The following is a 13,046-nucleotide window of genomic DNA, read 5'->3' as shown; positions in this document are numbered from 1 at the left end:
CGCCTCCTCCGCACGCGCTTGCAGGTACGCCATCATCTCCGGCCACTTCCGGCCGGCCCGCTTCCACGCGCCGTCGAAGCGCCTACGCGTGGCGCGCTCCGGCGACGCCCGTACACCCGGCGGACGCCGAGTTGACCTTCCGGCGCCGGATCGGCCACCTCCCCTACCCACGCGTCTTGCACGCGCCATTCCGGACGGAGGGGAGCTGGCCGAAGCGGCGGAGCGGTGTCGGAGAGTCCGGAATCTCTCGTCGGAGAGGAGCAGCGGAGGGGAGTAGGGTTTACGAACCGAACTCCCCTTCGCGAACCCTTTTAATAGGGGCCGTCCGGGGAGTTTCTCGGGCCCCTGAACTTCGTATTCGGGCCGGCGCACGTATTCGGTCACTGATCGGCGCATGTTTCGGCCCGAACCCGTAAATCCGTCGGAAAAGTTCGGTTTCGGCGGGATTTACGGGCTCTGTATCTCCACTCGGCTCCCCAGCACCTCCTCCTCGAGGCCGATTTGTAACGCCAGATGGACGAAATTTTCCCATCGCGGCCCCAAGAGCCCAATTTTCACCGGATTGGGCCTATTTTTCATCCGGCGATCGCAAGACAAACCCAATACCCTGTAGAGCGCCGGATGAAGTGAAAAGGGCGTGAATCACCGTGTAAATGCGCGAAGAAACCCGCCCTGCCAGTGGCCCCATCTGTTCAGCGACACACACGCCACACGGTCAACCGGCATCTCCTCGGCTTCAACGCGTCGACTCGGCTTCCGCGCACCATTACTTGCTGGAGTGGTAGGCCAGTGGACATGCGGCGCATTCCACCTTCGTCTCCTCGGCTCCAGCGCGCCATTACTCGCGACGCAGCCACTACTCTTCGGAGAGCTATATATTCGCCGATTTCCTCCCTCCCCCTTGTTCCTCCACGAACCACCGACAGAGCGCCACTCCCCCACACCTCCCCTCGCCTCCCACCTCCACAAATGGCAACGAGATGGCAGAGATTCCCTGGCGATGGCGCGTCGAACGGCTTCGGCCGCCACTATTCCCTGCACGAGTGGGAAGTGTGCCTCCTCTACGAGGCGAACTACCCGACGCCGCCAGATTTCTGCAGGCCGCCATCCTGGCGGCTCAACATCGGCGGCGTCTACATCCCGCCACCGCCGATGGGCGCCGTCGGGCTGGAGGAGATTCAGCTCGCCCTCGCCGTGATGACGGACGAGTCGCGGGTCCAGCCGGAGAGGTACCCCGAGAACTTCTCTGCCTTGGACGCGCACTTCCGCGCGAGTAGTGGCCCTCCTCCGCCGCTGGCAAGGAATAGCTCCGAGGGAAGGCGCCACTGGTGGACCGCCCCCAGACGTAACCTCGCCGCCGTCCTTGACCACATTCAGGCGGGGAACTCGCCCGTCCTGCAGATGCCGCCGCGGACGTCGACGTCCTTCTCCCGGCGTCGCGGGAGCTGCTCTTGGATGCCACGCGGATGGCATCCACCTCATCGTCCTCGGGGTCGGCGTCGCGCTCCGTGGGGACTGCGCCGCCACCAACTTCGACAGCGCAACTCCACGCCATCAAATTTGGGCTGCTTTCCCGCCCAAACTTATGTCCTAGCATTTTCTAGCCCAAATTTGGGGAACCCTTCCCGTCCGCGTGGCTCATTTCCCATCCATTTTATCCATGTGCCGCATCACACATGCTCTTTGCATCATGCCCAACTTCACTTTTCCCACCTAAAGTTTCACAGATAACCCACGCGTCCCAAATTTCGTATATCGGGCTCCAATAGGGACAATTTCGATGGCCTTCTTAAGTTATCGGGAAGCAACAACTTTCATAAGTGCATGCAATATGAGTTTACATGGGTACAACTATACATATGGCACACATGCAATGATGATAGGGTTTCATCTCCACAAACGATTCCAGGGTCGGGAAGCTAGCGTTTGACGTGGTGTCGAGGGGGGGGAGGTTTTCCACGCCTCATACTTTTCATCGCATTTCCTACCACTTTGGCAGGCCATGTTGTCCTTCGCCACTTTAGGAATTACCTACCACCTCATGTGCCTCTGCCGTGGTGCGCTTAGTTATTTTATTGCTACTTAGGCATCACAACATGCATGCAATACCGAGCCACATGCATTGCAATGCTGGTCTTGCACACGGAATAATGAGCATTAATGGCATATGTGCACGGGTAGGGGAATAAGGGCTACTGAAGTTAGGTGGAACAAAAATTATAGAGATTTAACCCAAATAATCCATAAAATTGGGGAAAATTGGGTGTTGTGTTATGAAACAATAATCTCTGAGTAGTGCATCGATCACACCTTGATCCTTCTCACCATCACCGAGTGGTACTTTTCCCTCGCCATCGTAGATGGCTCCTCCATGCGCTAGGTGCATGCTCGAAAAAATAGCTATTTTCCATGAGTTGGCACTAGCGCAGTCTGGAGGACGAAACATGGGGTGGTGTTCGTGGAACCCCGTCGTCGGAAAAGATTGGTATCATTAGATGGATGTACCGATGGCGGGTCGGAAGTGCTATGGGTATTATATGGTGGGTGGGCGAGGAATAATGGTATTGTTGTTGTCTCCTCCGTGAACATCACAATCAACGACAATACAAGAAAACAACCCCTCGGACAACATCAATGCCATCTAGAACCACCGCTAGATCTGCCTCGTCTCAAGGCTTATGGTTTCTTTTTCCGCCATGACTTCTCAAGCGACGAACCTTGGACGCGTCGTGTAAGAACCAGTTGGAAAGCACAACATGATCACCATGCATAATTGTGGGCGATGGCCCAATCGAGAGAGAACATGCACCGAATAAGTATTTTCTATTATTTTCTCAATGGGATATTCTATTTCAGAAGTTTTCCCGCCGAGATATTTTCAGTTTCAGAAGTTTTCAGAAGTTTACTTTGTGTAAAAATAGATCTAAAGTAGTACAAGATCACCACAAATAGTTAACTTTGTGTAAGAACATGCACCAAAAAAGGAACCATCAATTTTATCACCATAAAGCATTCAAAGTGCTATCATGGTTGTTTCCCTCCCAACTTTTGAGACACCTCTTTCATTTCGGTAGTTTTCCTGCCCAGATTCTTCTTTCGGCAACTTCCCTGCCTAAATTTTAGTTTTTACGGCTTTCTCCCCAAACATAGTTGCATGAGCAATCAGAGGACAAGGTGCATATTGGTCGAAACTGATGCGTATTAGTATGGAGCCGACGTCGTTGTGTGTATTAGTATGGAGCATTACCCCTCGTTACATGTGCCCTTTATGTTACGCGTTACGTTGTCATGTGAATGAGTTGGCGGTGTGACACCCGTCGTTCCACGCGTTTCCTCGCCACAACGATTCCTCGGAGGCCGTATTCATAGCACAAAGAAGGCGAGTACCTATCATTTTACCTGCAATCCTCGGGGCATGCGCCCTTAGCCAATTCAGGAAGGTGGCTACATGTTGCGTTCCTTCGCGCCTTTTTTGGGTCGCCGAAGCACTACTAACTCGTGCACGGAATTCCACGCATCATCTCGGCCCCGCCCAACCCAAATCGTGAGAGGTTACAAAGCGGTGTAGATTTTGAGACTTTTCCGGCCCACGTTAGCGCACCAAAAGCTTTTCCCGCCCAAAGTTTGGCACATGCGTAAATGGCTGGGTATTCCCACCCTGCTTTTTGGTACCATGATTTCATGTGTTAGCAGCATTTTGGCGAGGTCGTATCTATTGCATACGAGCTCCGATTTAGGCGTGTGACAAAACATTGTAACCTAAGGAAGATAGCTTTTCCCGGGATAACCGCACGTGTACAGTAGCTGCTTTCTAGGAAAAGTTGTAGACGGACGCAAAATCGTGTGGCTTTTGAAGCTAGCTATCTAGTAGGATCCCACCTAAGCAATCCTGTGGCTTTTGAAGCTAGCTAAGTGGCCATGGGGATGTACCTTTAACTAGCTAGCTAGAAGTGGGTATCGAAGGGGGCTGGAAGGTTTTTAATATATGAGGCTCCTTGCTGACCTTAATATATCGGTTTCTTAAAAAGAAACTAGCTAGCTAGAAGTAAAACCTACAGTAAATAATGCACTGTCAAAAAAATATGGGGCATTTCATAATTTTTTAAATAAAACAAAAGTACTAGTTAAGCTTATTATAGATTAGTGCAAGTTTAATTTTTTTTTTTGAGAAAAGTGCAAGTTTAATTAGCTTAACTTGTACTCCGCTCGTTCCATAAAGGATGTCTTACTTTATCAAAAATTAAATATGTATCTAGACAATATTTATTGTCTAAATCTATGACATATTTTATGAAAAGAAAGGACTACTTTTTTCCTTTGCTTGGAGAAAATTCTAAAATTTTGCTGATTTTCCTTTGCGAAAATGTACTTTCTACGCGAGATTAGCTTGATCAATCACCATGCATGCATGGATATCAACGGCATACTGCAACGTACTCCCTCCGTCCTAAAGTGTAAGTCATATTCCCAAAAACTATTTGTTCCATAGCCCCACCTCTAAGGCATAATTTTATTTAATGAGGGAGAGAAATGGGTTGCATGCACCAATGAGGGAGAGAAAGAGAATGCATGCACCAATGAGAGAGAGAAAGGGGTTACATGCACCAATGAGAGATAGAAAATGAGACCCAATCAGCTAGTATCTTGGGCCAAGATATTCAAAAATTGTGACTTACAAACTAGGACGGAGGGAGTACTAGTATTATACTAGCTAGTTCTGCTTATAAACATGCACATGCATGCATCACTTTAATTCAGTATATATGTATTACTGTACCACATTAGTTTTGAAATATAAACCTTTAGCTTTTAAAAAAACTTATATTTTTGAACAGGGTAATAGTATCCATCGATCTCTGTCGCCCAATCGCGAGGGCAACGGGGCTCCCTCTCTCGCCGTCAGTTGCCCCTCCTCCTCTCACCCTCTCCTGTTGCCACCGGCGCCGACAAGGGGTTAAGTCCGCGCGACGCTGACGGCTCTTCCTTCCCCACATCACGGAGGGCAGGTCGGGGCCCTCCCCCTCCTTGGTGGCGGCGGTTCTCGGGTGGCCATGGTCCGGCGCAGCTGGGTGTGTCTGGCGATGGTGATGTCTCGGCCGTGGTGGGCAGCGACGGCTACTGGTATGGGCGCCTTGGCCCAAGATGGGCTCGGGCAGGCTTAGATGGGGTCCAGCATTTCGGAACGTTGTTGCGGCTAGGTCTCCTGCAGGTGGAGACGACGACTAGATGGGGTTCTGGGACGTCGGATCTGTGGCATACCTATTATTGGAGCAGGGCGGCTGAAGTTTCACGGGCCCATCACGGTATAGCGTCACCATTATGGTTCACAAATCATCTACTCTATTTTAATACATATTTCAGCTATGTATTAAAATAGTTTTTATTTTTTAAGTACAAACCCACCAGCCCGTTGAAAATCTCAACCTAGCAAAAAGGAAAAGAAGACGATAGAGCTACCAAGTTAAGGTAGCACATACCATGTCAAAGTCACGTATGAGTGGTCTACCAGACTGATTTAGTCGATACACACGAACGTGCAGTAGTTGTTTGCTAGGCAAGGCAAATTTGACAAAAATAACTAAAAGCGAAATAAATTCGAAAAATAAACCGTCGGCGAAAGTATTTCACAGAAATAACCCTTTTATGTCACCCCTGTAGCCGTGGCGTTGCAGACATCAGTGCCACGCCGAGAAGCTCGGCGCTGCACTAGCGGCAGCGTGGAATGTCGGGCCTCAGGAGGCGAACATGCATGTGGCGCCCCAGGCTGGGGCGTTGCACCTTTACCTACGGCGCCGGTGGGTGGGGCACTGCACATGCGAAGCATGAGCTACATGAATTCATGGCGGCTTTGCTCAGTTGCCTCGATGGATGGCATCGAGTAGGGGGGAAGAAGGATGGGGGCGGCTCAGAGAAGCCACTTCTCTCATCGAACAGAGAGAACTTGCAACCGCGCCTCAGTACTTGAGCTACTATCTGCGAGCAAAAAGATCGGACGCTCATGCGACGCCACAACAATTCCGACAGAGCTCTTTGCCTTGGGCAAATCGAGAAACACAAGAGAAGAAGATTCACGAGAAACATCAACAGCAAAACTGACGAACCAAATCGAGTTGCTGCTAGGAAACAAGACGAAACGAGGAAGCAACCAGATCGAATTTGCTGCTAAATAACCTCGGATTTTTTGTGTGTATGTAAAGCCCCCCTTTTGTCTTTCCTTGCTCACCTCACATCTTCTTCAACCGAATTGAGGAGCAAAGACAAGCACAGGACAACGCTTAGCTAAGATAAAGCAGAGAAGTAGGGAATTGAGGAGCTTGAGCTCGCACGCACATGAGGAGAAGGATTCCCGCACCTTTCGTCTAGAATTCGTCCATGTTTCAACAACGTAGGACATGTCTCCCCGGCCTGCTCCTCCAATTCTTCTGCCTACTCCTCGTCGTAGGTAGGAATCTTGCTCCCTTCTCTTCTTGGGTTGCTATGTTCGCACGTACGAGTTAGTCTGACTGGATCGATTCGGTCGTATTGAAGGTTAGGTGGTGCTGATCGGCATGCAGAACGGCGGCGACAAGGAGGTGCTGGTGGAGCTCAAGCGGTTCCTCGTCGCGAACAACAGAATCAACTGCGGCGACTACTACACGTGGCCAGAATCGCTTGACCTCTCCGACAACTCCATAACCGGAGTGCTCCACGTGGCCGTGCCAAAAGCAAGTGCAAAGAAGCAGGTTGGGGGTGGTTCCTCGATGGATGGCGACATACCTCGCTTCGTAAAGGAGCAGGCTGGGGATAAGGGTGTCAAGTGGGATCCCACTTTTGTCCCACTTGTAGTATAATTTGACTTTTCTAGTACAAATTTTGGCATCAAAATTTGAACTACGTAGTACAAAATGACATCCCACTGGGATCCCACCTTGACACCCGGGCTGGGGATGCTTCGCATGTGCGGCGCCCCGCCTACCGGCGCCGAAGGTAAAGGTGCAACGCCCCAGGGGCACCACACATTCGCCTCCTGGGGCCCTCCATATCACGCTGGCACTAGTGTGGCGCCGAGCTTCTCGGCGCGACATTGATGTCTGCAACGTGCCCCGGCTACAGGCGCGGCATAAAAAGGTTATTTCTGTGAAGTAGTTTTATCGATGATTCATTTTGCGAATTTGTTTCGCTTTTGGATTATTTTTGTCAAATTTGTCGCTAGGCAAAGCACTGGCAACACCTTACGATGTACTTGAGTTCCCACGTAATAGATAGCTCGTACGCGGAGGGGCGGGAAAATCAAAAGACCGTACGCTGTCTAGTACTAATAGGATCACATGTAAGCAGTCGTCTGGCTTTATAAGCTAGCTAAATTGTGGCCATGGGGATGGACTTTTATCTAGCTGGCTAGAAATAAAGCCTATAGCAAATAATGCACTGTCAAAAAAACAAGAGCCATTTCGTAATTTTCTAAATAAAATAAAACAAGAGTCAAAATTTATCCACCAAAGAGTGTACTTCTCTTTTTGTGTTAACTCTAAATTAGGAAAAATGTTTCTCTCTTGTCACACGGGAATCAAGGCCAATAATATTTAGCACATGGTCTCTTTGTTTTTTACATGCACTTACCTCATTGGATGTGGAAAAAATAAAGATGTGAGAGCATCTCCACCGGCGCCCCCCAAATATGCGCCGGCAAGGGCGCCGACACTGCCGTATGGGGGAGCGCTGTCACTGCATCCTCCATTTGGGGATGATGTTCCCACACCGGCGCCCCCCATACGACAGCCCCCGAAAATAATAAAATGTAAAAGCATTTAAAAATTCATACAAATTTAGACTAGTTCTATAAACTAAAAACTAAAAAAAACTAGCGGCGTGCGACGAAGGCACTGATGTCGAGGTTGTCCACATTGCCGCCGGAGAAGTCGAAGTCGAAGAAGACGAAGTTCTCGCCGTGGTCCCTGGCAGACCACACCGCGCGCCGCCTGCCGTGGGGCGAGCGTGATCTGCCGGTAGTCCTCGTCGATGGAGCGGCCGATGATGACGTGCTGACCGGGGAAGTTCTCCGGGTCATCGCCGCCGCGGAGGGCCGCCTGCGTCTCCGCCTCCATCTCCCACCACCTCTTCTTAGCCGGTGCGGGGGCTTCCAGGGGCTGTCGTCCTTGCCGGCGCCCTCTGTAGAGGCGGTGCCTCCGGTGCCATGCACTGCGCATGGGGGGAGTACAGGGGACGTGCGGGGGGTCGCCGTGGACGCGTGGGCGGTAGCCGTACTCCGCCAGCATCGCGTCGACGTCCCGGCCTTGTCACCAAGCCCGTCGGCCGACGCGGTTGAAATGGCCGGCGTCGCAGCCGGTCAAACGTGCGATCTCGATGTCGTGCTCGCCTTGGAAGCACCCAGGACACGCCGGTATGTTATGCGCGTTCGTCGGCTGGCTTCGGTCGGCCGGCGACATGTGCGCACGCCGCTCGACGATGAGGGTGCGTTTCTCCGGTCCAACGGGTGGCGGCGGCGGCACGGCATAGCCGGCGTTCGACAGATGCCACCCGTGCGGCAGCTTGAGCTGCATCGGCGCGGGGATGCGCTGCCAGTACATGACGTCGGCCTCGTCGTACGTGAGTTGTAGCGACTGGAGTCCGCCGGCCCCGTCGGCCTCGGCATTGTGAGCCATCCTGAGATTGGTGTTTGTGCCGGTGGTTGTGTCGCGCAGCATCTGCGTGGTTGTTGGTGGCGTCGGGTAGGGTTGGAAGATGGGGAAGAAGTGCGCTGGTGTGCTTTTAAGGGCGGCGGCGGACGCACATTGAAGGCGCGTGGGGCAGGTGGGTGGACAGCGCGTGGCCAGTCGCCTTCCTTGTCGCCGCTTCGGTTTCCGAGCGGAGCTATTGACGCCGACGGCCCTCCAGCACGCGTCATTTTTAATGCGACCCGTCGCCTCCTGCCACTGCCAAGGCGGCCCCACCCATGAAAACCAACGTGACGCGAGCCGCCGATGCGCCGGATTCGTGCCCTTTGCGAAGGGCCGGCACGGGGTTGCCGGCGCTTCTATTAGGCTCGAAAACTAGCCGGCACTTTTTGGGGCGCGCCGATGTGAACCCATTTTGGCCACCGGCCCCCAAAATGCTATCGGGGCCGCTATGAGGCGCGGCCCCTGGGCGGAGATGCTCTGCGAGATGATAGGTGACACTTTCCAATGCAAAATCCTTAAATATGCCCAGAAAAACTGAGATGTACACTCTTTCGAGTACGGAGGGAATAGGTAATGATTTATTGGCCCAACTATGGTGCATGTACCATGGGCTACTAGCACATGATCAAGATGGATCGATGAATCAGAGATGCCGCACAGCCTGTTGTGCGCGTCTAGGACTCCAGCAGTCTAGCCATGCGTATGCAACTATGTAAGAAACTAATCAAAGATATGATCATATGGAAGATATGTTAAATCTTAACAAATCGAGAGTCCAATGCGGCAATAGTGAGTTTGACGTGCGGCGTTGGACTCCAGAAATCTAGCTTACCTCCTAGCGCCTAGAAAGCAAAAAAAACCCAAGCCGACACTCGGAAGACACGGGTGGAGAGATCGGATGTACCCAAGCGCTCATGTTGGCTATACGCTGGGTGGCTGGCATGCCTGCAGGCTGTGCCAAAGATCGGTAGCGAGCTGAACGCTCTCCTGGTTGCAGCGAGTCGCTCAAGGCGACCCCTGCGATAACATATGCGAGGAGGCCATTACCAGCGCCTGCTACCGGGTTGGTGGCAGCCTCGAGGCTAGCGGACAACAAGATCATCCGCGAGCCATCTATGAGAATCAGCTAGGCGACCGGTATGATCTAGCATATGGAGGTGAGGCTACTTGGAGAACGGTGGCAAGGTTGTCTACCTCGTCGGGCGAAGATGCATGTTCAGTGCCTTGAGACGAGCACGCAGATAGAACGAATGCAAAATGTGCAAGGTACATGCACTATCCTGCAGGCACCCGCCGCCGACCACTCCGTTGTGGCCGCATCTCTATTCAGCATGGTCACCGCACATCTCCTATTGAAGGCGTCCCTGCCCGGCCATATGTGCAACCCAACGACGCCATGGGTGGCAGTCCATGTGCAACCCGACGACACCATGGGCGGCAGTCCATGTACAAACCCTGGTGCCCTGCTCCTGCTGAAAACGTCGGGCCGCGGCGCAGTGCTGTGTCCGGCGTCTATTTGACTCACGCGACATCAGTTTGGGGCTCTTTGACATGAGCGCCGCCACTGACTGCGGCACATTTTGTTGTGACGTTTGGCTACCATCTTCGGTGTACATGGTGCGGTCTACACCGACATCGACATGTCCCCGAGGAAGAACGCCATCTACATCGACACCTATGTGGGGCCCCTTGAAGTGGTACATCATCCACACTGACTCCTGCAATGAGTCCCATCGAGGCGGGACGACGTCTACACCAAACCCTACATGTCGACGCCGTCAATATCCATCTGTATATTAAAGAAAAAATATGATTTTTATTTTGCGCCGAATTGACTTGAAAAGAAGAAATAGAGAGAGACTTCGGAAGATAAACAAGAATGTTCTTCTCATGCAAAATAGAATTGAAACAAGAAAAGAGAGAGACAAGTATCTGCCCATTACGTTTGACCCGTTACTGGCCTACCCATGAATCACCGCTCTCTTCTCGTCGGACGGGCCTATTGGGAGATGCTGGTGGCCGTGGACGCCGTCTTCTCCGATCTCACTATTATATAGCTCATGTCCATCGGATAAGCTCCTTATGCGTCAGGCCTTCACAACCATCGTAGTGCGGCCACGATGGTTCCCAAATCGTCTACTCCCTCCATTTTAGTTTACTAGTCATACACGTGTACCTAGGTCATCAATTTATTCTATATAATATAAATTATATAACAAAAAAAATTATACCATTACAAAGTATATAAAAACTAAAGTTACTAATGGTATATTTTTCTATAATATATATCTTATGTAAAGTTGGTAAATTGATGACCTAGGAATACACGTAGGACTAGTAAAACTGAAACCGAGGGAGTATAATATTTGGTCCAAATAAAGTTATTAGACCAAAAGTATATTATTGAGCAATATTTTTTTTCGATAAAGGGAATATATTAATATCAAAACGATACCAATTACACCCAGCCTCTGCAACAACGCACCACCCTAATGGCACTACGGATGCACACAGCCAAAAAAAAAGAAAAGAAAACTAAGAAAGAAAAGTCCCGCTACAGTATCTCGGGCCTAACAACAGCAATACATTCACCGCCAAGACAACACCTGAAATACAGAATCTCCAAAAACGACGCCTCCAAGAAGGGAACAGTGCGCGAACACCATCGTCGCCCGATCAACGATCTTAGGTTTTCACCCTGAAGATAGTCCCCGCTCTCAAAACAATGCCTCCAACAAGGTTATTGCCAGGCACAACCAGTTAAGGCCAGACCTTGGGTTTTCACCCTGAAAGGTAGGACTCTGAATTTCACCTGTGTTGTCGCCCCACTTTCATACCGCTGCTGTGAAGCCCAGAACACCAAGCAAGTCCCTCAACAACGCGGAGACTTGAACCTCCCTTAGCTAGTCCTCCCCTCCGGCCTTCATGAACTTCTCTTCTTCCGACTTTCATCATGGATCCATAGTCACTTGATGTCAACACAGAAAAAGAGCTTCGCGCCGCTTCCTCCAGAACCAATCGGTCGGAATTGAGCAATATTTTAACGGTGTATAAAAACAAGTTTCCCTTATTAGTACACACCCACTAGATAGTTGCAAATCTCCATAGTAAAATTTAGAGTGTGTAGCAATATGCAAAACAAGCGATACAGTTAGCAACGCTAGGCTAGCACTTCGATATAGCATGCCTAAGTCACATAATAGTAGCCTACAAAATTAAAGGAATCAATACATACTAACGTGGAGTAGTAGTTTGCTAGGAAAAGCAAAGGCAATGCCCTAGAGTGCAGTGCTTGATTTCTCCCTACTTGTGCGTGCGGGCGGGAAACTAAGGTGTAGTACCTACTAGCTAGCTCGTACTCGGTGGGGCGGGAAAAGCAGAAGGCGTTTTTGACGCTAGCTAGCTAAGTGAATTTTTTTTTGCGAAACACAGTAGACGCTCATATATACGTACATACACTCACCTTATGAAGGTCCGTACGCACACCCTACCCCTATGAGCACCACCGAGAGACTGCGTCCAAGAAATTTCATCCGATGGGTCTTGAGATTGACGAAGTCATCACAGGCACCTCGCAGTCGACGGGAACGTCGCCTCCCACTGAAGAAAGTTGGCAACGTAGCGATATGAGTTTAGCAAGCGAAGACGGAAGCAGTTGTATGTACGTCGCCGCGGAGAAAACAAGAAGCGCAAAAGAGTACTCCAACTTTGGCGCACATGTACGAACCCACCGGCCGCGTGCGTGTAGAAGTAGTCAACCGCTCGCGCCACGTGGAACTTAGGATTAAAATGCGGGCCCAACCTTGAAGCCGCATGCATGACGTGAATCCACATCCCGCCGCACTCCTCTTTCGCCATGCAAATCTGAGCCGCCGCGGCCGCCGCCCTACAACGACGGCGACAACTACGGCGGCTGCGCGTCTGCGACTCTTTTCGGCCGTCGCCTCCCACCGGGAGCCTCCGGCGGGCCTCGTCGAGTTGCCGCAAGCCTCGCCGAGCCATCCATGCCGAACATCGCCGTCTATCGGCCCGTCGCTCTTCCGCTCTTGTCTGGGTTCAAATAATCACTCCCTCCGGGCTGCCCGCCCTGTTGCATCCCATCTCGAAGTTGCCGGCACAAGGTTTCGGCCAGCACCACCACACAACAGGCGTGCACGGAAGGAAAACGCCGCTCGAAGTCGATCATTTGTGGGCGCGGAAAGAAAACGCCGGTCAAGATGTTTCTTCACACATATGAAACTGCTTAATTTAATTTGTTTGATTTGTTGTAATAAACAATTTGTTACATTCGCGGAGCGTGGCCGAAATCAGTTTGAGAGTCGTTTGCGAAATCAGTTGGGAAAAAAGAGAGCTCGGAAGTTTGTCAAAATTTATATGAAGCTAGATAGG

Source organism: Lolium rigidum, chromosome 2 (genome assembly GCF_022539505.1).
Source record: "Lolium rigidum isolate FL_2022 chromosome 2, APGP_CSIRO_Lrig_0.1, whole genome shotgun sequence".
NCBI lineage: Eukaryota > Viridiplantae > Streptophyta > Magnoliopsida > Poales > Poaceae > Lolium > Lolium rigidum.
The sequence above is the reverse complement of the archived record's forward strand: the minus strand, read 5'-3'. Positions refer to the sequence as shown.